We start from the raw sequence: 26,693 nt of genomic DNA on the forward strand, positions 1-26,693 counted from the left end.
CCCCGGCATCGTGACCCGACCCAGCGTGCTGGAAGGCGACGCGTGCTGTGATTCCTTTACGGAGCAGAAATGACAACCGAGGAGCCGAGAGATCATTTCAGCATTTCGCGTCTGAACGGAAAACACAAACGACCAACTCGGAATGACTTGCTTTTGACGCTTTTCAAAGCGTTCTTTGTGCACGACGACTGCACCGCCTAGCAGATACAAATGGGTTGTACAACTTTGAACTAGCAAATGGAAGAGGGCTAAGCCCCCTCTCTTTTAGCCCAGGTTCGATCTGTCTCCCAGAATCACCAGGGCGCACGCACACACACACACAACCGTGCCGTTGAAGTGCTCTGCTTCATTTCTAAGGGCAACTCAACATTCACTCCTACCCCGAGAACAGAAAAGACAGCGTCCGCAGCAACAACAGCTCATGTCTCTGCACAGGAGCTAAGCTGCCCCCATCTCCTCTGCTCTGCGGCTCCTGCGGAGTGGAGTCCTGCCTGGAGCCGTGTTTGCAGGCGGCGGCTCCCCGCGCTCTGTCTGTGCGTCGTGTCCAAGAGCTCCTGGGAGGAAGAGAGAGCCCTCCCACTCGGGGGCTTTTCCACGGTCTGTGTGAGGAGGGGCGGGTGTGTCCAGTAGCTTATCGAGCGGAAGCCTGGGGCGGCGGAGAGCTGTGATCGTGCAGACCTTGAGGTGTCACCTCTTTGTCTGCTTTCCCGCCCCCCCTCCGCCCAAGCTCTGCTCCAGAGTAGCCCGGCAACCCCTCACACCTGCACGTGTCACAACCTAAGGTGTGGTCATGAGACACCCATGGGGTGCTGTTCTGTTCTTGCTAATTGTTTCCTGCCCGTCGCAGGCAGGAGTCCATGCGAGGAAGATGCGCTGGACAGAGCTCAGAGGGCGCAGCTGGGTGGCTTTCCTTCTGAGTGACGTTCCTGCAACACTCTCCCGCTCCTCTTGGTGCGCTCATGCCCCAACACAGGAAGGCTGGAGCAGGTGGCTGTGAGCTCTCTGCACCGCCGAAATAGCTCAGTTGGGAGAGCGTTAGACTGAAGATCTAAAGGTCCCTGGTTCGATCCCGGGTTTCGGCATTCTGTTTCATCGCGCCCTTTGTTCCTCTCTCCAGCGCCCCCTGTCTAAAGTGACGCTTCCCTTTCTCAGCCCGAAACGCAAGCGAGACACCAGCAGCGATCCCTGTAGGTTTCCGTAGTGTAGCGGCTGTCACGTTCGCCTAACACGCGAAAGGTCCCTGGTTTGAGACCGGGCGGAAACAGCCTCTTTTTGCACGCTCCTGTACTTCACAGAGGTCTTGAGCGACCGGTCATTTGTTCCCAATGTATTTCCGTCCGGTGCCTTCATGCACTCTCGTACCAAACGCACGTTCCTTCTGTACGCGGAGCCGATCATTTGCAATTGGGCTGTGCCGACAGACCAGGACGAGCTCTGTCGGCTCAAAAGCAGCGCAGGACCTGCAAGAACAACAGAAAGATTAGCATCCAGCGGGGGCCTCTTAGTGAGCCCAAGATCTCATCAAGAATCGGCTCCAGCAACAGGGCTGGGCGCATTGTTCCATTCTCCGACCACTCTCGGTGTAAACAAGTCCCTCCTGGTCTCTGCTTGAAATGCACTTTCCTGCGTTTGCTTTGGTGTAACTGGCTTCCCCTGCATGGGCGAATGTGAAGAAGATCCTTAGTAAGTCATTGAAGAAAACCGAGAAGAGGTCGGAGTGGCCTCTGTCGTTCATCAACGATCCAGTCAGGCAGTACTCCTCTGTAAAGCGCCGTTCGTTCACATCGATTGGCTTTTTTTTGCCTTCATTCGCGCAAGTAGTAAAAGCAGACGCCCCTATTCTGCCGTGACCCGGATTCGATCCGGGGTTGTTGCGGCCACAACGCAAAGTACGGACCACTATACGATCACGGCGAGTTACCGATACACACGTGGCAGGGCGGAAAAGGCTGTGCTCTCTTCGTGTGACCTAATTCGGAAAAGTCCTGACGTTGCATTTCAACTGAGCCCCAGTATACATCGACCCTTGGACACTCTGAGTGACAACTCTCTTGCGTGTTTTCTCATATTTATGTAGTTTGCTTGCATGATGCCCGGAACAGCGGGGTTGTGTGCTCCCATATGGTCTAGCGGTTAGGATTCCTGGTTTTCACCCAGGCGGCTCGGGTTGAAAACTCCATACTCCTGGTATGGGAACGTGTCAGTTTTGCCTCCTGCTTTCCAAAAGATCAGCACCGTGTACGAAGGAGCCGCATTAAAACCACTCGAACGTGCAAAACGCGCGAGAAGAGGGGGCGCTTGTTTCCAACCGAAGACTTCTCGCGTGTGAGACGAGCTGATCATCGCTGCAGGAGGTGGGAGGGTTACTCTGGTAGACAGGGCTGACCTTCAGCAATAGGATTTATATTCTCCAAGATGATATTTGCACTTTCTGGAGAGGCGATTTTCTCCACTTCGGTAGCCCGATTTCGCCGATTGCGTGGAGAGGGCTGTAGAATGTGGCGCCGCCTTTCCTGTTCCGTCCATGACAGGCGTGCTGGTCTCTGGAGAGAGAGCACGGTCCATCAGCGCACTCCAATAAAGGCACTGGAAGCAGCTGAATCGCATTGGCGAAGCTCAGGACTGGGCCGCTGGGCACGGTTTGCCACCGTTTCCGTAGTGTAGTGGTTATCACGTTCGCCTCACACGCGAAAGGTCCCCGGTTCGAAACCGGGCGGAAACAGACCGGCTTCTTTTGTCGCCACGCACAAAAGGGGATTGGGGATTCGCCTAGCGCTGTGATCGAACAGACCCACTCACCTCTCAGTGTGGCGGGATCTGCACAGTGCATGTCGCAGCGCATCCTGCTTTCACTTCAATGCGCGTCCTGATGTACCCCAGTCTCCCGCGTGACAGGTGGGGATAATCACCACTATACTAACGAGGAAGACATCGCTCTCTCCGACCCCCGGCATCGTGTCCCGACCCACCGTGCTGGAAGCCGACGCGTGCTGTGATTTCTTTACGGAGCAGAAATGACAACCGAGGAGCCGAGAGATCATTTCAGCATTTCGCGTCTGAACAGAAAACACAAACGACCAACTCGGAATGACTTGCCTTTGACGCTTATCAATGGGTTCTTTGTGCATCGAACAGACCCACTCACCTCTTAGTGTGGCGGGATCTGCACAGTGCATGTCGCAGCGCTTCCTGCTTTCACTTCAATATGCTTCCTGATGTCGAGACGTGTGCCGTGCGGAGGCTCTGAAAGCGAGAGCAATGAAAAGGTGCACGACGCTGTGAAAGAAAACAGAGAAGGGAAAGGCAGTCCTTTCTCTAAGGAGGTAAAAGAAAAGCTTTCTGCTCCCCGTCGGGGAATCGTACCCTGGTCTACCGCGTCGCAGGCGGGGATACTTGCCACTATACTAACGAGGAAGACATCGCCCTCTCCGACCCCCGGCATCGTGACCCGACCCAGCGTGCTGGAAGGCGACGCGTGCTGTGATTCCTTTACGGAGCAGAAATGACAACCGAGGAGCCGAGAGATCATTTCAGCATTTCGCGTCTGAACGGAAAACACAAACGACCAACTCGGAATGACTTGCTTTTGACGCTTTTCAAAGCGTTCTTTGTGCACGACGACTGCGCCGCCTAGCAGATACAAATGGGTTGTACAACTTTGAACTAGCAAATGGAAGAGGGCTAAGCCCCCTCTCTTTTAGCCCAGGTTCGATCTGTCTCCCAGAATCACCAGGGCGCACGCACACACACACACACCCGTGCCGTTGAAGTGCTCTGCTTCATTTCTAAGGGCAACTCAACATTCACTCCTACCCCGAGAACAGAAAAGACAGCGTCCGCAGCAACAACAGCTCAGGTCTCTGCACAGGAGCTAAGCTGCCCCCATCTCCTCTGCTCTGCGGCTCCTGCGGAGTGGAGTCCTGCCTGGAGCCGTGTTTGCAGGCGGCGGCTCCCCGCGCTCTGTCTGTGCGTCGTGTCCAAGAGCTCCTGGGAGGAAGAGAGAGCCCTCCCATTCGGGGGCTTTTCCACGGTCTGTGTGAGGAGGGGCGGGTGTGTCCAGTAGCTTATCGAGCGGAAGCCTGGGGCGGCGGAGAGCTGTGATCGTGCAGACCTTGAGGTGTCACCTCTTTGTCTGCTTTCCCGCCCCCCCTCCGCCCAAGCTCTGCTCCAGAGTAGCCCGGCAACCCCTCACACCTGCACGTGTCACAACCTAAGGTGTGGTCATGAGACACCCATGGGGTGCTGTTCTGTTCTTGCTAATTGTTTCCTGCCCGTCGCAGGCAGGAGTCCATGCGAGGAAGATGCGCTGGACAGAGCTCAGAGGGCGCAGCTGGGTGGCTTTCCTTCTGAGTGACGTTCCTGCAACACTCTCCCGCTCCTCTTGGTGCGCTTCCAACACAGGAAGGCTGGAGCAGGTGGCTGTGAGTTTGCACCGCCGAAATAGCTCAGTTGGGAGAGCGTTAGACTGAAGATCTAAAGGTCCCTGGTTCGATCCCGGGTTTCGGCATTTTGTTTCATCGCGCCCTTTGTTCCTCTCTCCAGCGCCCCCTGTCTAAAGTGACGCTTCCCTTTCTCAGCCCGAAACGCAAGCGAGACACCAGCAGCGATCCCTGTAGTGTAGCGGCTGTCACGTTCGCCTAACACGCGAAAGGTTCCCGGTTCGAGACCGGGCGGAAACAGCCTCTTTTTGCACGCTCCTGTACTTCACAGAGGTCTTGAGCGACCGGTCATTTGTTCCCAATGTATTTACGTCCGGTGCCTTCATGCACTCTTGTACCAAACGCACGTTCCTTCTGTACGCGGAGCCGATCATTTGCAATTGGGCTGTGCCGACAGACCAGGACCAGCTCTGTCGGCTCAAAAGCAGCGCAGGACCTGCAAGAACAACAGAAAGATTAGCATCCAGCGGGGGCCTCTTAGTGAGCCCAAGATCTCATCAAGAATCGGCTCCAGCAACAGGGCTGGGCGCATTGTTCCATTCTCCGACCACTCTCGGTGTAAACAAGTCCCTCCTGGTCTCTGCTTGAAATGCACTTTCCTGCGTTTGCTTTGGTGTAACTGGCTTCCCCTGCATGGGCGAATGTGAAGAAGATCCTTAGTAAGTCATTGAAGAAAACCGAGAAGAGGTCGGAGTGGCATCTGTCGTTCATCAACGATCCAGTCAGGCAGTACTCCTCTGTAAAGCGCCGTTCGTTCACATCGATTGGCTTTTTTTTGCCTTCATTCGCGCAAGTAGTAAAAGCAGACGCCCCTATTCTGCCGTGACCCGGATTCGAACCGGGGTTGTTGCGGCCACAACGCAAAGTACTGACCACTATACGATCACGGCGAGTTACCGATACACACGTGGCAGGGCGGAAAAGGGTGTGCTCTCTTCGTGTGACCTAATTCATAAAGTCCTGACGTTGCATTTCAACTGAGCCCCAGTATACATCGACCCTTGGACACTCTGAGTGACAACTCTCTTGCGTGTTTTCTCATATTTATGTAGTTTGCTTGCATGATGCCCGGAACAGCGGGGTTGTGTGCTCCCATATGGTCTAGCGGTTAGGATTCCTGGTTTTCACCCAGGCGGCTCGGGTTGAAAACTCCATACTCCTGGTATGGGAACGTGTCAGTTTTGCCTCCTGCTTTCCAAAAGATCAGCACCGTGTACGAAGGAGCCGCATTAAAACCACTCGAACGTGCAAAACGCGCGAGAAGAGGGGGCGCTTGTTTCCAACCGAAGACTTCTCGCGTGTGAGACGAGCTGATCATCGCTGCAGGAGGTGGGAGGGTTACTCTGGTAGACAGGACTGACCTTCGGCAATAGGATTTATATTCTCCAAGATGATATTTGCACTTTCTGGAGAGGCGATTTTCTCCACTTCGGTAGCCCGATTTCGTCGATTGCGTGGAGAGGGCTGTAGAATGTGGCGCCGCCTTTCCTGTTCCGTCCATGACAGGCGTGCTGGTCTCTGGAGAGAGAGCACGGTCCATCAGCGCACTCCAATAAAGGCACTGGAAGCAGCTGAATCGCATTGGCGAAGCTCAGGACTGGGCCGCTGGGCACGGTTTGCCACCGTTTCCGTAGTGTAGTGGTTATCACGTTCGCCTCACACGCGAAAGGTCCCCGGTTCGAAACCGGGCGGAAACAGACCGGCTTCTTTTGTCGCCACGCACAAAAGGGGATTGGGGATTCGCCTAGCGCTGTGATCGAACAGACCCACTCACCTCTCAGTGTGGCGGGATCTGCACAGTGCATGTCGCAGCGCATCCTGCTTTCACTTCAATGCGCGTCCTGATGTACCCCAGTCTCCCGCGTGACAGGTGGGGATAATCACCACTATACTAACGAGGAAGACATCGCTCTCTCCGACCCCCGGCATCGTGTCCCGACCCACCGTGCTGGAAGCCGACGCGTGCTGTGATTTCTTTACGGAGCAGAAATGACAACCGAGGAGCCGAGAGATCATTTCAGCATTTCGCGTCTGAACAGAAAACACAAACGACCAACTCGGAATGACTTGCCTTTGACGCTTATCAATGGGTTCTTTGTGCATCGAACAGACCCACTCACCTCTTAGTGTGGCGGGATCTGCACAGTGCATGTCGCAGCGCTTCCTGCTTTCACTTCAATGTGCTTCCTGATGTCGAGTCGTGTGCCGTGCGGAGGCTCTGAAAGCGAGAGCAATGAAAAGGTGCACGACGCTGTGAAAGAAAACAGAGAAGTGAAAGGCAGTCCTTTCTCTAAGGAGGTAAAAGAAAAGCTTTCTGCTCCCCGTCGGGGAATCGAACCCCGGTCTCCCGCGTGACAGGCGGGGATACTTGCCACTATACTAACGAGGAAGACATCGCCCTCTCCGATCCCCGGCATCGTGACCCGACCCAGCGTGCTGGAAGGCGACGCGTGCTGTGATTCCTTTACGGAGCAGAAATGACAACCGAGGAGCCGAGAGATCATTTCAGCATTTCGCGTCTGAACGGAAAACACAAACGACCAACTCGGAATGACTTGCTTTTGACGCTTTTCAAAGCGTTCTTTGTGCACGACGACTGCGCCGCCTAGCAGATACAAATGGGTTGTACAACTTTGAACTAGCAAATGGAAGAGGGCTAAGCCCCCTCTCTTTTAGCCCAGGTTCGATCTGTCTCCCAGAATCACCAGGGCGCACGCACACACACACACCCGTGCCGTTGAAGTGCTCTGCTTCATTTCTAAGGGCAACTCAACATTCACTCCTACCCCGAGAACAGAAAAGACAGCGTCCGCAGCAACAACAGCTCAGGTCTCTGCACAGGAGCTAAGCTGCCCCCATCTCCTCTGCTCTGCGGCTCCTGCGGAGTGGAGTCCTGCCTGGAGCCGTGTTTGCAGGCGGCGGCTCCCCGCGCTCTGTCTGTGCGTCGTGTCCAAGAGCTCCTGGGAGGAAGAGAGAGCCCTCCCACTCGGGGGCTTTTCCACGGTCTGTGTGAGGAGGGGCGGGTGTGTCCAGTAGCTTATCGAGCGGAAGCCTGGGGCGGCGGAGAGCTGTGATCGTGCAGACCTTGAGGTGTCACCTCTTTGTCTGCTTTCCCGCCCCCCCTCCGCCCAAGCTCTGCTCCAGAGTAGCCCGGCAACCCCTCACACCTGCACGTGTCACAACCTAAGGTGTGGTCATGAGACACCCATGGGGTGCTGTTCTGTTCTTGCTAATTGTTTCCTGCCCGTCGCAGGCAGGAGTCCATGCGAGGAAGATGCGCTGGACAGAGCTCAGAGGGCGCAGCTGGGTGGCTTTCCTTCTGAGTGACGTTCCTGCAACACTCTCCCGCTCCTCTTGGTGCGCTCATGCCCCAACACAGGAAGGCTGGAGCAGGTGGCTGTGAGCTTGCACCGCCGAAATAGCTCAGTTGGGAGAGCGTTAGACTGAAGATCTAAAGGTCCCTGGTTCGGTCCCGGGTTTCGGCATTTTGTTTCATCGCGCCCTTTGTTCCTCTCTCCAGCGCCCCCTGTCTAAAGTGACGCTTCCCTTTCTCAGCCCGAAACGCAAGCGAGACACCAGCAGCGATCCCTGTAGTGTAGCGGCTGTCACGTTCGCCTAGCACGCGAAAGGTTCCCGGTTCGAGACCGGGCGGAAACAGCCTGTTTTTGCACGCTCCTGTACTTCACAGAGGTCTTGAGCGACCGGTCATTTGTTCCCAATGTATTTCCGTCCGGTGCCTTCATGCACTCTTGTACCAAACGCACGTTCCTTCTGTACGCGGAGCCGATCATTTGCAATTGGGCTGTGCCGACAGATCAGGACGAGCTCTGTCGGCTCAAAAGCAGCGCAGGACCTGCAAGAACAACAGAAATATTAGCATCCAGCGGGGGCCTCTTAGTGAGCCCAAGATCTCATCAAGAATCGGCTCCAGCAACAGGGCTGGGCGCATTGTTCCATTCTCCGACCACTCTCGGTGTAAACAAGTCCCTCCTGGTCTCTGCTTGAAATGCACTTTCCTGCGTTTGCTTTGGTGTAACTGGCTTCCCCTGCATGGGCGAATGTGAAGAAGATCCTTAGTAAGTCATTGAAGAAAACCGAGAAGAGGTCGGAGTGGCCTCTGTCGTTCATCAACGATCCAGTCAGGCAGTACTCCTCTGTAAAGCGCCGTTCGTTCACATCGATTGGCTTTTTTTTGCCTTCATTCGCGCAAGTAGTAAAAGCAGACGCCCCTATTCTGCCGTGACCCGGATTCGAACCGGGGTTGTTGCGGCCACAACGCAAAGTACGGACCACTATACGATCACGGCGAGTTACCGATACACACGGGGCAGGGCGGAAAAGGCTGTGCTCTCTTCGTGTGACTTAATTCATAAAGTCCTGACGTTGCATTTCAACTGAGCCCCAGTATACATCGACACTTGGACACTCTGAGTGACAACTCTCTTGCGTGTTTTCTCATATTTATGTAGTTTGCTTGCATGATGCCCGGAACAGCGGGGTTGTGTGCTCCCATATGGTCTAGCGGTTAGGATTCCTGGTTTTCACCCAGGCGGCTCGCGTTGAAAACTCCATACTCCTGGTATGGGAACGTGTCAGTTTTGCCTCCTGCTTTCCAAAAGATCAGCACCGTGTACGAAGGAGACGCATTAAAACCACTCGAACGTGCAAAACGCGCGAGAAGAGGGGGCGCTTGTTTCCAACCGAAGACTTCTCGCGTGTGAGACGAGCTGATCATCGCTGCAGGAGGTGGGAGGGTTAGTCTGGTAGACAGGGCTGACCTTCGGCAATAGGATTTATATTCTCCAAGATGATATTTGCACTTTCTGGAGAGGCGATTTTCTCCACTTCGGTAGCCCGATTTCGCCGATTGCGTGGAGAGGGCTGTAGAATGTGGCGCCGCCTTTCCTGTTCCGTCCATGACAGGCGTGCTGGTCTCTGGAGAGAGAGCACGGTCCATCAGCGCACTCCAATAAAGGCACTGGAAGCAGCTGAATCGCATTGGCGAAGCTCAGGACTGGGCCGCTGGGCACGGTTTGCCACCGTTTCCGTAGTGTAGTGGTTATCACGTTCGCCTCACACGCGAAAGGTCCCCGGTTCGAAACCGGGCGGAAACAGACCGGCTTCTTTTGTCGCCACGCACAAAAGGGGATTGGGGATTCGCCTAGCGCTGTGATCGAACAGACCCACTCACCTCTCAGTGTGGCGGGATCTGCACAGTGCATGTCGCAGCGCATCCTGCTTTCACTTCAATGCGCGTCCTGATGTACCCCAGTCTCCCGCGTGACAGGTGGGGATAATCACCACTATACTAACGAGGAAGACATCGCTCTCTCCGACCCCCGGCATCGTGTCCCGACCCACCGTGCTGGAAGCCGACGCGTGCTGTGATTTCTTTACGGAGCAGAAATGACAACCGAGGAGCCGAGAGATCATTTCAGCATTTCGCGTCTGAACAGAAAACACAAACGACCAACTCGGAATGACTTGCCTTTGACGCTTATCAATGGGTTCTTTGTGCATCGAACAGACCCACTCACCTCTTAGTGTGGCGGGATCTGCACAGTGCATGTCGCAGCGCTTCCTGCTTTCACTTCAATGTGCTTCCTGATGTCGAGTCGTGTGCCGTGCGGAGGCTCTGAAAGCGAGAGCAATGAAAAGGTGCACGACGCTGTGAAAGAAAACAGAGAAGTGAAAGGCAGTCCTTTCTCTAAGGAGGTAAAAGAAAAGCTTTCTGCTCCCCGTCGGGGAATCGAACCCCGGTCTCCCGCGTGACAGGCGGGGATACTTGCCACTATACTAACGAGGAAGACATCGCCCTCTCCGATCCCCGGCATCGTGACCCGACCCAGCGTGCTGGAAGGCGACGCGTGCTGTGATTCCTTTACGGAGCAGAAATGACAACCGAGGAGCCGAGAGATCATTTCAGCATTTCGCGTCTGAACGGAAAACACAAACGACCAACTCGGAATGACTTGCTTTTGACGCTTTTCAAAGCGTTCTTTGTGCACGACGACTGCGCCGCCTAGCAGATACAAATGGGTTGTACAACTTTGAACTAGCAAATGGAAGAGGGCTAAGCCCCCTCTCTTTTAGCCCAGGTTCGATCTGTCTCCCAGAATCACCAGGGCGCACGCACACACACACACAACCGTGCCGTTGAAGTGCTCTGCTTCATTTCTAAGGGCAACTCAACATTCACTCCTACCCCGAGAACAGAAAAGACAGCGTCCGCAGCAACAACAGCTCAGGTCTCTGCACAGGAGCTAAGCTGCCCCCATCTCCTCTGCTCTGCGGCTCCTGCGGAGTGGAGTCCTGCCTGGAGCCGTGTTTGCAGGCGGCGGCTCCCCGCGCTCTGTCTGTGCGTCGTGTCCAAGAGCTCCTGGGAGGAAGAGAGAGCCCTCCCACTCGGGGGCTTTTCCACGGTCTGTGTGAGGAGGGGCGGGTGTGTCCAGTAGCTTATCGAGCGGAAGCCTGGGGCGGCGGAGAGCTGTGATCGTGCAGACCTTGAGGTGTCACCTCTTTGTCTGCTTTCCCGCCCCCCCTCCGCCCAAGCTCTGCTCCAGAGTAGCCCGGCAACCCCTCACACCTGCACGTGTCACAACCTAAGGTGTGGTCATGAGACACCCATGGGGTGCTGTTCTGTTCTTGCTAATTGTTTCCTGCCCGTCGCAGGCAGGAGTCCATGCGAGGAAGATGCGCTGGACAGAGCTCAGAGGGCGCAGCTGGGTGGCTTTCCTTCTGAGTGACGTTCCTGCAACACTCTCCCGCTCCTCTTGGTGCGCTCATGCCCCAACACAGGAAGGCTGGAGCAGGTGGCTGTGAGCTCTCTGCACTGCCGAAATAGCTCAGTTGGGAGAGCGTTAGACTGAAGATCTAAAGGTCCCTGGTTCGATCCCGGGTTTCGGCATTTTGTTTCATCGCGCCCTTTGTTCCTCTCTCCAGCGCCCCCTGTCTAAAGTGACGCTTCCCTTTCTCAGCCCGAAACGCAAGCGAGACACCAGCAGCGATCCCTGCAGGTTTCCGTAGTGTAGCGGCTATCACGTTCGCCTAACACGCGAAAGGTCCCCGGTTCGAGACCGGGCGGAAACAGCCTCTTTTTGCATGCTCCTGTACTTCACAGAGGTCTTGAGCGACCGGTCATTTGTTTCCAATGTATTTACGTCCGGTGCCTTCATGCACTCTTGTACCAAACGCACGTTCCTTCTGTACGCGGAGCCGATCATTTGCAATTGGGCTGTGCCGACAGACCAGGACGAGCTCTGTCGGCTCAAAAGCAGCGCAGGACCTGCAAGAACAACAGAAAGATTAGCATCCAGCGGGGGCCTCTTAGTGAGCCCAAGATCTCATCAAGAATCGGCTCCAGCAACAGGGCTGGGCGCATTGTTCCATTCTCCGACCACTCTCGGTGTAAACAAGTCCCTCCTGGTCTCTGCTTGAAATGCACTTTCCTGCGTTTGCTTTGGTGTAACTGGCTTCCCCTGCATGGGCGAATGTGAAGAAGATCCTTAGTAAGTCATTGAAGAAAACCGAGAAGAGGTCGGAGTGGCCTCTGTCGTTTATCAACGATCCAGTCAGGCAGTACTCCTCTGTAAAGCGCCGTTCGTTCACATCGATTGGCTTTTTTTTGCCTTCATTCGCGCAAGTAGTAAAAGCAGACGCCCCTATTCTGCCGTGACCCGGATTCGAACCGGAGTTGTTGCGACCACAACGCAAAGTACTGACCACTATACGATCACGGCGGGATACCGATACACACGTGGCAGGGCGGAAAAGGCTGTGCTCTCTTCGTGTGACCTAATTCGGAAAAGTCCTGACGTTGCATTTCAACTGAGCCCCAGTATACATCGACCCTTGGACACTCTGAGTGACAACTCTCTTGCGTGTTTTCTCATATTTATGTAGTTTGCTTGCATGATGCCCGGAACAGCGGGGTTGTGTGCTCCCATATGGTCTAGCGGTTAGGATTCCTGGTTTTCACCCAGGTGGCTCGGGTTGAAAACTCCATACTCCTGGTATGGGAACGTGTCAGTTTTGCCTCCTGCTTTCCAAAAGATCAGCACCGTGTACGAAGGAGCCGCATTAAAACCACTCGAACGTGCAAAACGCGCGAGAAGAGGGGGCGCTTGTTTCCAACCGAAGACTTCTCGCGTGTGAGACGAGCTGATCATCGCTGCAGGAGGTGGGAGGGTTACTCTGGTAGACAGGGCTGACCTTCGGCAATAGGATTTATATTCTCCAAGATGATATTTGCACTTTCTGGAGAGGCGATTTTCTCCACTTCAGTAGCCCGATTTCGTCGATTGCGTGTAGAGGGCTGTAGAATGTGGCGCCGCCTTTCCTGCTCCGTCCATGACAGGCGTGCTGGTCTCTGGAGAGAGAGCACGGTCCATCAGCGCACTCCAATAAAGGCACTGGAAGCAGCTGAATCGCATTGACGAAGCTCAGCACTGGGGCGCTGGGCATGGTTTGCCACCGTTTCCGTAGTGTAGTGGTTATCACGTTCGCCTCACACGCGAAAGGTCCCTGGTTCGAAACCGGGCGGAAACAGACCGGCTTCTTTTGTCGCCACGCACAAAAGGGGATTGGGGATTCGCCTAGCGCTGTGATCGAACAGACCCACTCACCTCTCAGTGTGGCGGGATCTGCACAGTGCATGTCGCAGCGCATCCTGCTTTCACTTCAATGCGCGTCCTGATGTACCCCAGTCTCCCGCGTGACAGGTGGGGATAATCACCACTATACTAACGAGGAAGACATCGCTCTCTCCGACCCCCGGCATCGTGTCCCGACCCACCGTGCTGGAAGCCGACGCGTGCTGTGATTCCTTTACGGAGCAGAAATGACAACCGAGGAGCCGAGAGATCATTTCAGCATTTCGCGTCTGAACGGAAAACACAAACGACCAACTCGGAATGACTTGCTTTTGACGCTTTTCAAAGCGTTCTTTGTGCACGACGACTGTGCCGCCTAGCAGATACAAATGGGTTGTAGAACTTTGAACTAGCAAATGGAAGAGGGCTAAGCCCCCTCTCTTTTAGCCCAGGTTCGATCTTTCTCCCAGAATCACCAGGGCACACACACACACTGGCTTGTTTCTTGTACACGTATAGTGTAAAAATTAAGAACCCAGGACGAAGATGTGACACTCGAACAAACTCTTTATTATTTAACGTGTAACTCTGAACCAGTTAGCTCCTAAATTCACTATGACCTGTGACCCTGAGCAACCGTTATTCCCCGCTCTGCCCTCCATCAATCAACATGCAGTTTCACTGCTGACGCAAACAAATATTACACTTTCTCCAGCTGTTATGAATCGCCTCTCTTCAAAGCCCGGTGTGTTTTTTTTTTGGAGATGTTATATATTTTAGAAAGAGCACTGTGACGTCAGAGACACCAGCCAGAGCGCCGGGATCAGAAAGCGAGACCGCGGGAGGCGCGCGGAGCGCACTGCGGAGAGTTATTGATTACTTATCTATCGACAATCTATTAATTCAACTGAAGAACCATAGAATTTACAATTAACTTCACCGATTGGTGAGTACTGATTCTTTTCCCGTTCTTGACCCTGTTTTAAATATCTAGAAAACGGTCAATACCGCCTGTATCGATCAATTACAGTACCATAGTGCGTTTAGTGTTAATAATGTTCAATCCGAAATTAAAGAATGGTTATTCAAATTATTATTTAGGAATTTAATCCTAGAGCTAGAGAATTATATTCCAAGTTGATAAATTTGTTTAAGTGCATTAAATGCATTTTCCATTTGTTTACAAATCATAAGTATGGTAACCACGGCGACACGCACCACGTCACTGTGCCCGACTAGGTGTCTCACCTTCGTCGCAAAGAGCGGTGTGACGTCATGGACAGCTACTAATACTAATGCTAGTGTATTCCTGTTAATATTAGTGAGAGTACAACTGGTAGTTTTAATATTAATGCTTGTGTTCATGTGAGTATTAATGATGATAGCGCTACTGATAGTTTTAATGCTAGTATTCATGTAATATTAGTGCTTATTATAGATTTACTGTTAGACTATTTACATTAGTAGTCATGTTAGTTTTAGTGATAGCATTACTGTTATTATAAGTATTAGTAGTGTAGTAGTAATTTTGTGTTATTGTTAGTAATAATGATAGTGTTAGTCATAGTGATAGTGTTACTGTTGTAATATTAGTGGTATTTTTGTTAGTGTTTGTTATAGTGTAACTGTAGGTAAGAGTGTATGTGGTGTCCGTCATTGTGTGAGTTTGTGTCTGTGAGTATGTGTACTGTCTATGTGTGATTCTGTAAATGTGTGCGTATCAGTGTGTGGGTGTGTATCTCTGAGTGTAGTGTCTACAGTATGTGTGTGCCTGTGAATGTGTGCTAGTTTGTATTTGTGCATGTATGTGTCTGATTGTGTGTATAAATGTGTATGGTGTTAGTCAATATGTGTAGTGTCTGTGTGTGTGAATGTGTGTGAGTGTGTGGGTTTATATCTGTCAGTGTGTGTAAATGTGTGTAGGTGGGCTTGGGCTCCAATGTTGTGTCTGATAGAAGTGACCCATCAGCAGGTATTGAAGTCCAGAGCTGCTTGCAAATGGAATCACTTTCTAGAGTCCAGACCAATGTCTACAGAGCTGTGAGTGCTCTGTTTCTATCACTATTAGTAGTAATGACAGCAGTAATAGTAGCAGGAGTATTAGTATCAGAATTAGTATTAGAATCTGAAGTCATGGTCGTAGTAGTAATGGTAGTAGTTGTAGGAGCAGTTGTGTCAGTGGCAGCAGTATTAGTAGCAGTAACACTACTACTAGTAGCTTTAGAAACATTAGTAGTAACAGTAGGAGTAGCTGTAAAATTGTATTTGTTGCAGTTGTATCAGTGGCAGCAGTAGTAGTAGCTGTAGTGGCAGTAGTAACACTAGAACCATGAGCAATAGTAACAATAGTAGTAGTAGTTATGCTGTATTTAAAATCTTTAGTTCAACAATATAGTAGAGCTGTGTTGGAGCTTCACTTTAATAATTGCAGCAGCAGGAGCAGAAGAGCAGGAGTCAAACAACAAAAAGAAAACATCAGTACTTGTTAATAGACCAAGGCTGAACAGTGAGAACACAGCTCTCATCCTCATTATTATTAGTAGCAGAGGTAGTAGCAGTGGCAGCAGTAGTAGCAGTAACAGTAGTACCTGCAGCAGTAGGAACAGTACTTCTAGTAGCTTTAGTGGTAGTAGTAAAATATTACTAGTTGCTGTTGTATCAGTGGCAGCAGTAGTAGTAGCTGTCATAGTTGTAGTAGCAGTATTAGTGGTAGTAATAGCAGCAGTAGTATTTGTTGCAGCTTCACCATAATAACTACAGGAGCAGAAGAGCAGGAGTCTGTTTCAAAGTATTAAAAAACAACAAAATGATTAACTAGAAACAATCAGTTCTTGTTAATACAGCTGAACAGCTGTGATTTAAGGCCACAATTCCTGCTGGGCTAGCATGAAAAAATGTCATATAATGATATGACAGCATATTTTTAGAGAGGGACATATTATCTTCAGTAAAACTGAAAACTCAACACAAAGCTGCTAGAGAACGAGGGGGTAGTATCCCACTACAAGGAGAAACTATCACAGTGGCTGTCCTTGCAGTGTCTGTACGGGTCAGTAGGAGAGTGGTGGAAGGAGGTGAAGGTGAGGACGAGGGCCTTTTTCATGGCTGAGGGAAGGAAGGCTGCTGCCAGACGGAGAGGAGTGCTAGCCAGGAAAATAGCTAGCTACAGGTTGGCTATTTATCAGTCTTATTGCCTGGAGGTAGAAGCTGTTCCGTAGTCTGTTGGACTTGGACCGAATGTTTTGGTACAGTTTACCGGACGGTAGGTGGGAAAATAGTTTGTGAGTTGGATGACTGGAGTTCTTGATAATGGACCTGGCCTTCTTCAGACATCTAGCTGAGTAGATCTCCGGGATGCTTGGTAGCTCACAGCTGGTGATAAGCTGCGCTGACTTCACCACCCTCTGCAATACTTTCTGATCCTGGGCAGAACAATTCCCATACCAGGCAGTGATGCAACCAGTCAGGATGCTCTCAATAGTGCACCTGTAGAAGTTGGCCTGGATATGTGATGGCATGCCGAACTTCATTAGCCTGCGGAGAAAGAACAGGCGCTGCCGTGCTGTCTTGACCACGGTGTTGGTGTGGTGGGTCCAGGTTAAATCCTCTGAGATGTTAACTCCCAGGAACTTAAAGCTGCTGACTCTCTCCACTGCAGTCCCATTGATGTAAATAGGTGTGTGGGCTCCTCCCTGATGTTTCCTATAGTCCACAATCATCTCCTTAGTCTTACTGATGTTCACAGAGAGGTTATTCTCCTGGCAACATACTTCCAGGGTTTCAACCTCCTTCCTGTATGCAGACTCCTGTTAATGGTGGTTTTCTCTGAGATCAGGCCAATGACTGCTGTATCGTCCGCAAACTTGATGATGGAGTTTGAGTTATGCCTGGCGACACATTCATGGATAAATAAGGAGTAGAGGACAGGACTAAGCACGCAGCCTTGGGGGGCTCCAGTGTTTAGAGTCAGGGTAGAGGATATGTTGGTGCCCACCTTCACCACCTGCGGACGTTCCGTCAAGAAGTCCAGGATCCAATTACAGAGGGAGGTGTTCAGTCCCAGGTCCTGGAGCTTGATGACGAGCTTTGAGGGCACTATGGTATTGAATGCTGAGCTGTAATCAACAAACAGCATTCACATATGCTCCTTTCTTATCCAGGTGTGAGAGGGCAGTAATGGAGGGCAGTGGCAATAGCATCTTCTGTTGACCTGTTCTGGCGGTATGCAAATTGCAGTGGGTCTAGGGTGTCAGGCAGTGAGGAGGTGATGTATGCTTTGACCAACCGCTTGAAGCACTTCATGATAACTGATATGAGTGCAACAGGGCAGTAGTCATTTAGGCAGCTGACTCTGGATTTTTTAGGAACAGGGACAATGGTGGTTTTCTTAAAGCAGGAAAGAACTATAGACTGAGCTAGAGAGAGATTAAAAATGTCTAAGAAGACATCTGCCAGCTGATCTGCACATGCCTTCAGAATGCGGCCAGGGATGGCATCAGGGCCAGGAGCCTTGTGTGGATTGGTCTTTTTAAAAACTTTACACACATCCACTCTGGATACGATCAGTGGGTTTCCGTTTTGGATTTCTGGAATCTTCCTGACTGGATCTGCGTTGCTGTCCTCAAACCGAGCATAGAATGAATTTTTCCACTGTTTACAAATCATCAGTATGGTAACCACAGCAACAGGCGCCACGTCACTGTCCACGGCTAGGTGTCTCGTCTTCATCACAAAGAGCGGTGTGACGTCACGGACAGCAACTATTACTAATATTAGTGTCTTCATGTTAATATTAGTGTGAGTGCAATCGGTGTGATTACTGTTATTATTAGTATTATTAGTGTAGTAGTATTTTGTGTCAGTGTTAGAGAGGATGATAGTGTAAGTCTTAGTGATAGTGTTACTGTTGCAATATTAGTGGTATTTGTATTAGTGTTATTTATAGCCTATTTGTAGTTATGAGTGTATGTGTCTGTTTGTGTGTGGTGTTTGTGAGGAGTGTGTGGTGTCTGTCAGTGTGTGAGTGTGTGTTTGTGAGTTTGTGGATGTGTGTCTATAAGTATTCGTAGTGTGTGTAGTGTCTGTGTGTGAGTATTTGGATGTGGGTCTTTCAGTATGTGATAATGTGTGAGTGTGTGTGCATATATCTGTCAGTGTGTGTGAGTATGTGTATAGGTGGGCTTGGGCTCCACTGCTGTGTCTGACAAAGGTGACCCATCAACAGGTGTTGAGGTCCAGAGTCACTTGTGAGCGCTTCCTGCTTTCACTTCAATGCGCGTCCTTATGTCGAGTCGTGTGCCGTGCAGAGGCGTTGAAAGTGAGAGCAATGAAAAGGTGCACGGCGCTGTGAAAGAAGACACAGAGAAGTGAAAGGCAGTCCTTTCTCTAAGGAGGTAGGAGAAGAGCAACTCTCCGTCGGGGAATCGAACCCCAGTCTCCCACCTAACAGGCAGGGATACTCACCACTATACTAACGAGGAAGATATTGCTCTTGTCGACCCCCGCCATCGTGTCCCGACCCACCGTGCTGGAAGGCGACGCGTGCTGTGATTCCTTTACGGAGCAGAAATGACAACCGAGGAGCCGTGAGATCATTTCAGCATTTCGCAGCAATTCAGCATCTCGAAAACACAAACGACCAATTCGGAATGACTTGCTTTTGACGCTTTTCAAAGCGTTCTTTGTGCACGACGACTGCGCCTCGTAGCAGATACAAATGGGTTGTACAACTTTGAACTAGCAAATGGAAGAGGGCTAAGCCCCCTCTCTGTTAGCCCAGGTTCGATCTGTCTGCCAGAATCACCAGGGCACACACACACACTGTCTTGTTTCTCGTACACGTATAGTGTAAAAATTAAGAACCCAGGACGAAGATGTGACACTCGAACAAACTCTTTATTATTTAACCTTTAACTCCGAACCAGTTAGCTCCTAAATTCACTATGACCTGTGACCCTGAGCAACTGTTATTCCCCGCTCAGCCCTCCATCAATCAACATGGAGTTTCACTGCTGACGCACACAAATATTACACCTTCTCCAGCTGTTATGAATCGCCTCTCTTCAAAGCCCAGTGTGTTTTTTTTTTTGGAGATGTTATATATTTTAGAAAGAGCACTGTGACGTCAGAGACACCAGCCAGAGCGCCGGGATAAGAGAGTGAGACCGCGGGAGATGCGCGGAGCGCACTGCGGAGAGTTATTGATCACTTATCTATTGACAACCTATTAATTCAACTGAAGAACCGTAGAATTAACGATTAACTTCACCGATTGGTGAGTACTGATTCTTTTCCCGTTCTTGACCCTGTTTTAAATATCTAGAAAACGGTCAATACCGCCTGTATCGATCAATTACAGTACCATAGTGCGTTTAGTGTTAATAATGTTCAATCCGAAATTAAAGAATGGTTATTCAAATTATTATTTAGGAATTTAATCCTAGAGCTAGAGAATTATATTTCAAGTTGATAAATTTGTTTAAGTAACAGTTGAAATGCATTTTCCATTTGTTTACAAATCATAAGTATGGTAACCACGGCTAGGTGTCTCGCCTTCGTCACAAAGAGCAGTGTGACGTCACGGACAGCTACTAATACTAATGCTAGTGTATTCCTGTTAATATTAGTGAGAGTACAACTGGTAGTTTTAATATTAATGCTAGTGTTCATGTGAGTATTAATGATGATAGCGCTACTGATAGTTGTAATGCTAGTATTCATGTAGTATTAGTGCTTATTATAGATTTACTGTTAGACTATTTACACTAGTAGTCATGTTAGTTTTAGTGATAGCATTACTGTTATTATAAGTATTAGTAGTGTAGTAGTAATTTTGTGTTATTGTTAGTAATAATGATAGTGTTAGTCATAGTGATAGTGTTACTGTTGTAATATTAGTGGTATTTTTGTTAGTGTTTGTTATAGTGTAACTGTAGGTAAGAGTGTATTTGGTGTCCGTCATTGTGTAGGTTTGTGTCTATGAGTACAGGTATGTGTACTGTCTATGTGTGATTCTGTAAATGTGTGCGTATCAGTGTGTGGGTGTGTATCTCTGTGTGTAGTGTCTACAGTATGTGTGTGTCTGTGAATGTGTGCTAGTTTGTATTTGTGCATGTATGTGTCTGATTGTGTGTATAAATGTGTATGGTGTTAGTCAGTATGTGTAGTGTCTGTGTGTGTGAATGTGTGTGAGTGTGTGGGTGTATATCTGTCAGTGTGCGTAAATGTGTGTAGGTGGGCTTGGGCTCCAATGTTGTGTCTGATAGAAGTGACCCATCAGCAGGTGTTGAGGTCCAGAGCTGCTTGCAAATGGAATCACTTTCTAGAGTCCAGACCAATGTCTACAGAGCTGTGAGTGCTCTGTTTCTATCACTATTAGTAGTAATGACAGCAGTAATAGTAGCAGGAGTATTAGTATCAGAATTAGTATTAGAATCTGAAGTCATGGTCATAGTAGTAATGGTAGTAGTTGTAGGAGCAGTTGTGTCAGTGGCAGCGGTATTAGTAGCAGTAACACTACTACTAGTAGCTTTAGAAACATTAGTACTAGCAGTAGGAGTAGCTGTAAAATTTTATTAGTTGCAGTTGTATCAGTGGCAGCAGTAGTAGTAGCTGTAGTGGCAGTAGTAACACTAGAACCATGAGCAATAGTAACAATAGTAGTAGTAGTTATGCTGTATTTAAAATCTTTAGTTCAACAACATAGTAGAGCTGTGTTGGAGCTTCACTTTAATAATTGCAGCAGCAGGAGCAGAAGAGCAGGAGTCAAACAACAAAAAGAAAACATCAGTACTTGTTAATAGACCAAGGCTGAACAGTGAGAACACAGCTCTCATCCTCCTTATTAATAGTAGCAGAAGTAGTAGCAGTGGCAGCAGTAGTAGCAGTAACAGTAGTACCTGCAGCAGTAGGAACAGTAGTACTAGTAGCTTTAGTGGTAGTAGTAAAATATTACTAGTTGCTGTTGTATCAGTGGCAGCAGTAGTAGTAGCTGTCATAGTTGTAGTAGCAGTATTAGTGGTAGTAATAGCAGCAGTAGTATTTGTTGCAGCTTCACCATAATAACTACAGGAGCAGAAGAGCAGGAGTCTGTTTCAAAGTATTAAAAAACAACAAAATGATTAACTAGAAACAATCAGTTCTTGTTAATACAGCTGAACAGCTGTGATTTAAGGCCACAATTCCTGCTGGGCTAGCATGAAAAAATGTCATATAATGATATGACAGCATATTTTTAGAGAGGGACACATTATCTTCAGTAAAACTGAAAACTCAACACAAAGCTGCTAGAGAACGAGGGGGTAGTATCCCGCTACAAGGAGAAACTATCACAGTGGCTGTCCTTGCAGTGTCTGTACGGGTCAGTAGGAGAGTGGTGGGAGGAGGTGAAGGTGAGGACGAGGGCCTTTTTCATGGCTGAGGGAAGGAAGGCTGCTGCCAGACGGAGAGGAGTGCTAGCCAGGAAAATAGCCAGCTACAGGTTGGCTATTTATCCGTCTTATTGCCTGGAGGTAGAAGCTGTTCCGTAGTCTGTTGGACTTGGACCGAATGTTTTGGTACAGTTTACCGGACGGTATGAGGGGAAAATAGTTTGTGAGTTGGATGACTGGAGTCCTTGATAATGGACCTGGCCTTCTTCAGACATCTAGCTGAGTAGATCTCCGGGATGCTTGGTAGCTCACAGCTGGTGATAAGCTGCGCTGACTTCACCACCCTCTGCAATACTTTCCGATCCTGGGCGGAACAGTTCCCATACCAGGCAGTGATGCAACCAGTCAGGATGCTCTCAATAGTGCACCTGTAGAAGTTGGCCTGGATATGTGATGGCATGCCGAACTTCTTTAGCCTGCGGTGAAAGAACAGGCGCTGCCGTGCTGTCTTGACCACGGTGTTGGTGTGGTGGGTCCAGGTTAAATCCTCTGAGATGTTAACTCCCAGGAACTTAAAGCTGCTGACCCTCTCCACTGCAGTCCCATTGATGTAAATAGGTGTGTGGGCTCCTCCCTGATGTTTCCTATAGTCCACAATCATCTCCTTAGTCTTACTGATGTTCACAGAGAGGTTATTCTCCTGGCAACATACTTCCAGAGTTTCAACCTCCTCCCTGTATGCAGACTCCTCACCATCTGAGATCAGGCCAATGACTGTTGTATCGTCCGCAAACTTGATGATGGAGTTTGAGTTATGCCTGGCGACACATTCATGGGTAAATAAGGAGTAGAGGACAGGACTAAGCACGCAGCCTTGGGGGGCTCCAGTGTTTAGAGTCAGGGTAGCGGATATGTTGGTGCCCACCCTCACCACCTGCGGACGTTCCGTCAAGAAGTCCAGGATCCAATTACAGAGGGAGGTGTTCAGTCCCAGGTCCTGGAGCTTGATGACGAGCTTTGAGGGCACTATGGTATTGAATGCTGAGCTGTAATCAACAAACAGCACTCACATATGCTCCTTTCTTATCCAGGTGTGAGAGGGCAGTATGGAGGGCAGTGGCAATAGCATCTTCTGTTGACCTGTTCTGGCGGTATGCAAATTGCAGTGGGTCTAGGGTGTCAGGCAGTGAGGAGGTGATGTACAGATGCAGCCATTCAAAGTGCGCGTTACAGACACGTACCGCAGGTGGCGTCGCGCATTGCGACGGAAGATGACGCACGGTACCACGTTACGTGATTGGTTGACCGACAGGGGCACTCGTGGTCCGTTGGTCTGTCGTAGAAAGACTTACAGTAAACGTCTTTGCTGTGCCTGTTGTAGATATTGAATTTTACCACTGAAGGGAAATCTTAGTAGCTGAGCATAAAAAGAATAGGAGCATACTGTAACGCGTGTGAAGGCCATAAACGATATTAATTTTGGAACATAAACATACAGTATATGGCTGGTCCTGGTACTTTAAAGAAAAAATACACACCAGTATTCCATTTCTCCCTAAACATTTTAAGCATCGAAGTCTTTAACTAAAGAGATACCGGAGTCAACAAGCATACTTTTAGAATTTGATTAAAAGGGAATATAAAATGAAATCGCGTATCTAACGAAATTAATAACGAAATAATTATATTCATGTACCGCAACACAAGAATAGTACACGCTGTACATTGTCTGTCGATAATATTTCTGTAGTGCTTTTTCAGCATTCTCTATGTGACTGAGCTGGTGGCGTTTTGGGTTAGGTTCCTGACTCCCATGTCACACAGTCTGTGATCGAATCACACTGGCACTACGAGTTTTTATTAACAAACATTTCTTTAAAAAAATGAAACGTTTCCCTTGGTCAGAGATTAAATAACACCTCACTCGCACCAAACAAATGTATATTTCTAAATATCACAACATGATCGGATTTAAGTCTTTTTAATTACAATGAATAGTCACCTATGCGTTACAAAATAAACATTTATATTGATTTGAATCACGTTTTGATTTAAATCGTAAACGCGTGTTTAAATACTGTATATGTGTTTAAAGGCGATATATAAAAGCGCTGATTCTTATGGAATGTGTTCCGCTGGGGATTCAAAAAATTTATTTTTTTTAATCGCGTATCTAAGGAAAATAGCAGTATAACTTTGTTCATGCACATCATTATACAGTATCTCATTTTGTATTTCTATAAAAAAAACCGTTTGCCCACCCACTATTTTTGTTATTGAGCACAGCCTTCTCACCACTTAGATTACTTTTTGACACCATCCTTACACAAAGCAGAAACTGTATTTTCCGATGACATACTGTACAAGTGCAAAGATTACAGATTTTAATCGTCTTTTTTCTGAACCAGCGAACATCTGATCATGTTTCTCTATAACAATAATAAAAAACTTTATTTTACTTATCACCTTTAAAAGTGGCATCTCAAAACAATACAGTAGATGTAAACCACAGATTACAAGGTAAATACCCAGACAAACGGAAACGCGTTTTTAATAAAATGCTTTCATTCATTCAACAGAGAGAGAGCGTAAAACCTGGGTGTAACAGCTGTTCCTTTTTCTGATCACTCGCTCTCTGAGATACATGGGAATCCAGGCTTTTTTATCAATGCTTTCTTTTCCGTATACCAGATCTTATGGAACCACTTCAGAAGGGTGTCAGCCAGTCAGATTCCTGGAATCGGTACTTTAAAGGAAAAATACACACCGGTATTCCATTTCTCCCTAAACATATCAAGCATCGAAGTATTTAACTAACATGTGAAATAGCGTGTGAAAAAGTGGTAGTTTTAAGCTTTTCTGCTAATATAATATGGAATCGCGTATCTAAAGAATTTAATAACGATATGATTAGATTCGTGTACTGCGACAGGGCTGTGTAGGGCTGTTTCGCCTCTCGCTTCATGTGACTTTCCTTGTAGCCTACTGGTCTACGTGCCCCATTACCAACTCATGGGTTGTGTGTTCAAATCCAGCTGGTGCTGGAACTTTCTTTTAACAAACATTTCTTCAAAAAAATAGAATAGCGATATTATGGACAATCAATTGACTTTTATATTTCAAAATATCACAACATGATCGATTCTAAGTCATTTTTGATAACAATGAATAGTCACCTTCTTCCCTTCTGACAACGGTCCCTGCTTCTGCTTCCTGCTTCTATTGTGTGTGTGTGTGTAATAGAGTAAATTTTTATAGAGAAATGGAGGCTGGACAGTATGCGATACAATATTGTAACGCCCTCGCCTGGTGGTGAGGAGGAAGCGCCCCTAGGCGCTCGTAGTACTGCTGGGCATGCTGGGAGTGGTAGCCGGGGAGAGTCTGAGGGTCAGCACGATGACCAGCGGCTGACCCTACCTGTGTAAATAATGTCCTAGTAATTCTAGTGCCCTGTGTAGTTCTGTAAAAGTGTAGTGTGTTGTTAGGTAATTACCACCCTAAATAAGTGTACGTGTTCCGTCAGTCTCCTCATGTGTGTGTAGCTTTTGTGTGGTTGAAAACGAATAAAGCTAATGCTTGTTTGTTAATTGTGTTAATTGCAGAAAAGACTCAGAAAAGAAATAACGTACAGGCCGCTACTCTCAGGGGTGAAGTCTGTCTCAGATATTGCTACGAAGCTGTTGTGCATTTTCTTGGCCTCTGTGCTGAGAAGCTTTGCAACAGCACCTGCAGCGCGTACCTGGACTTATTTTTCCAGGCTCTGGTTAGGTAGGGAGGTGTTCAGAGTGTGGGGTGTCATACCCAAGCTGGATGTCCCACTCTCCGACACATGCCCTGCAATTTATGGGACAGTTAAAAGTTTTCTAAGATCTCACCCAATTGGCCATATTCCCCTCCGAGATGTCAGCGTCCAAAAACTGAAAGATTTCGTTGCACCCCAGAACAATAGGCAGACCCCTGTGGGCATTTTAACATCAGCCCAAACAAGGAAGGTGTGGAAACACACATCCTCTAAGTTTCTGTGCAACATTCACAGAGATTTAGCCTGGAGTGTCGTCCACCACTGCTTACCGGTACGAACTTTCTTGTACCGTAGGGGCCTCACCCCCAGCCCTCGCTGCGTTAGGGTGGGCTGCGGCGAGGAGGAGACTGTGACCCATCTCCTGTGGTCCTGCTTTTTTGCTAAGGCCTTCTGGGCACAGTTTGAAGATTGGTTGCAAGCTCTCTCGCCCCAATTTACCCTGACCGCTGCTTTCGTCATATACGGCATCTCTCCTGTCAAACTTCCTCCTGACGTGTTTGACAGGATCTGGGCCGTGGTGAACAGTGGGAAAGACGCCCTGTGGAGAGTGAGGAACATGGGGCTGTTCAAAGGCATCGAGGTCCCAGTCAAGGCAGCAGGTAGCCTGGCCCTGTTCATCACCCGAGAGAACTATTACCTCAGAGATCTGTGGAGAGAAGGGAGGGAGGAACCAGAAAATCTGTGGGAAATAGAGAGCATAGGTCAATATCTCAAGAAACTGTGAAAAACATTATCATGTTTAAGTAAAGAATGTGATTTGCACCAGAAAAAAAGAAATTGTTGCTATGTAACTGGTACCGTGTCAAAATGTAATGAGATGTGATCATATATACTGTTTTAAGTATGTATATTAATGTAAAGCTTTCCCATTTGTGATGTCCTGTATTTTTTTTGTGAAAAGAAAATAAAGTTCTTAAAAATCGAAGCGTCTCCACTCGTCCTTGTTCTGAAAAGAACCTGCAAACGCTACATTGGTGTCAGAAGCGGGCAGAATGGACAACTCGTGGCAGACCGTACCCGATTCTATTAAGCACCGGCTGACGCTGGATGAAACAGAACCCATCGGCAGCGCACATAGAGAGCCTGAGCAACTCCTGGGTGCGACAGGTGGTCACAGCCCTTACCAGGACTATTCAATAGTGGTCCCGCCGGTAGGCGTCTGGCCGCTACTCCTGGTCAGCTAGCACCCCAGATAGAGGATACCTTCCCTGCCGGAGCTGATCAGCGATTCCCACACCCATCGGCGCAGGTGAGACCAGGTCGCTACAATGGGGAAGCGCCGTGGGAAATCTACGAGGCGCAGTTCCAGCTCGCGGCCCGGACGAATGGCTGGAGCCGGGCGGAGATGGTCGGCCACCTGGCGGCGGCGCTGGAAGGAGCGGCCTGCCAGGCGCTCCTGGACGTCCCGGAGGAGGACAGAGGCGAATACACGGCGCTGGCAGCGGCTCTCCAGCTGCGCTTCGGTGTGGAGGAGGCGCTGGACTTGATGCGG

General features: G+C 49.1%; 10 non-coding genes across 10 annotated transcripts; 8 read left to right on the plus strand and 2 right to left on the minus strand.

The window, feature by feature from the left end:
- The first annotated feature begins 1,009 nt into the window (after positions 1 to 1,009).
- On the plus strand, positions 1,010 to 1,082 carry trnaf-gaa (transfer RNA phenylalanine (anticodon GAA)). Its single transcript has one exon. It is a non-coding gene; the product is annotated as a tRNA-Phe (tRNA).
- Positions 1,083 to 2,649: 1,567 nt separating this feature from the next.
- Positions 2,650 to 2,722, plus strand: trnav-cac (transfer RNA valine (anticodon CAC)). The gene has a single exon. It is a non-coding gene; the product is annotated as a tRNA-Val (tRNA).
- A 1,712-nt stretch (positions 2,723 to 4,434) lies between these two features.
- Positions 4,435 to 4,507, plus strand: trnaf-gaa (transfer RNA phenylalanine (anticodon GAA)). The gene has a single exon. It is a non-coding gene; the product is annotated as a tRNA-Phe (tRNA).
- Positions 4,508 to 6,063: 1,556 nt separating this feature from the next.
- On the plus strand, positions 6,064 to 6,136 carry trnav-cac (transfer RNA valine (anticodon CAC)). The gene has a single exon. It is a non-coding gene; the product is annotated as a tRNA-Val (tRNA).
- Positions 6,137 to 6,756: 620 nt separating this feature from the next.
- On the minus strand, positions 6,757 to 6,828 carry trnad-guc (transfer RNA aspartic acid (anticodon GUC)). Its single transcript has one exon. It is a non-coding gene; the product is annotated as a tRNA-Asp (tRNA).
- A 2,652-nt stretch (positions 6,829 to 9,480) lies between these two features.
- On the plus strand, positions 9,481 to 9,553 carry trnav-cac (transfer RNA valine (anticodon CAC)). The gene has a single exon. It is a non-coding gene; the product is annotated as a tRNA-Val (tRNA).
- Positions 9,554 to 10,173: 620 nt separating this feature from the next.
- trnad-guc (transfer RNA aspartic acid (anticodon GUC)) lies at positions 10,174 to 10,245 on the minus strand. Its single transcript has one exon. It is a non-coding gene; the product is annotated as a tRNA-Asp (tRNA).
- A 1,028-nt stretch (positions 10,246 to 11,273) lies between these two features.
- trnaf-gaa (transfer RNA phenylalanine (anticodon GAA)) lies at positions 11,274 to 11,346 on the plus strand. The gene has a single exon. It is a non-coding gene; the product is annotated as a tRNA-Phe (tRNA).
- Positions 11,347 to 11,455: 109 nt separating this feature from the next.
- Positions 11,456 to 11,528, plus strand: trnav-aac (transfer RNA valine (anticodon AAC)). The gene has a single exon. It is a non-coding gene; the product is annotated as a tRNA-Val (tRNA).
- A 1,385-nt stretch (positions 11,529 to 12,913) lies between these two features.
- On the plus strand, positions 12,914 to 12,986 carry trnav-cac (transfer RNA valine (anticodon CAC)). The gene has a single exon. It is a non-coding gene; the product is annotated as a tRNA-Val (tRNA).
- Positions 12,987 to 26,693: the final 13,707 nt, after the last annotated feature.

This window comes from Atractosteus spatula, chromosome 10 (assembly GCF_055471065.1).
Source record: "Atractosteus spatula isolate fAtrSpa1 chromosome 10, fAtrSpa1.hap1, whole genome shotgun sequence".
NCBI classification, from domain to species: Eukaryota; Metazoa; Chordata; class Actinopteri; order Semionotiformes; family Lepisosteidae; genus Atractosteus; species Atractosteus spatula.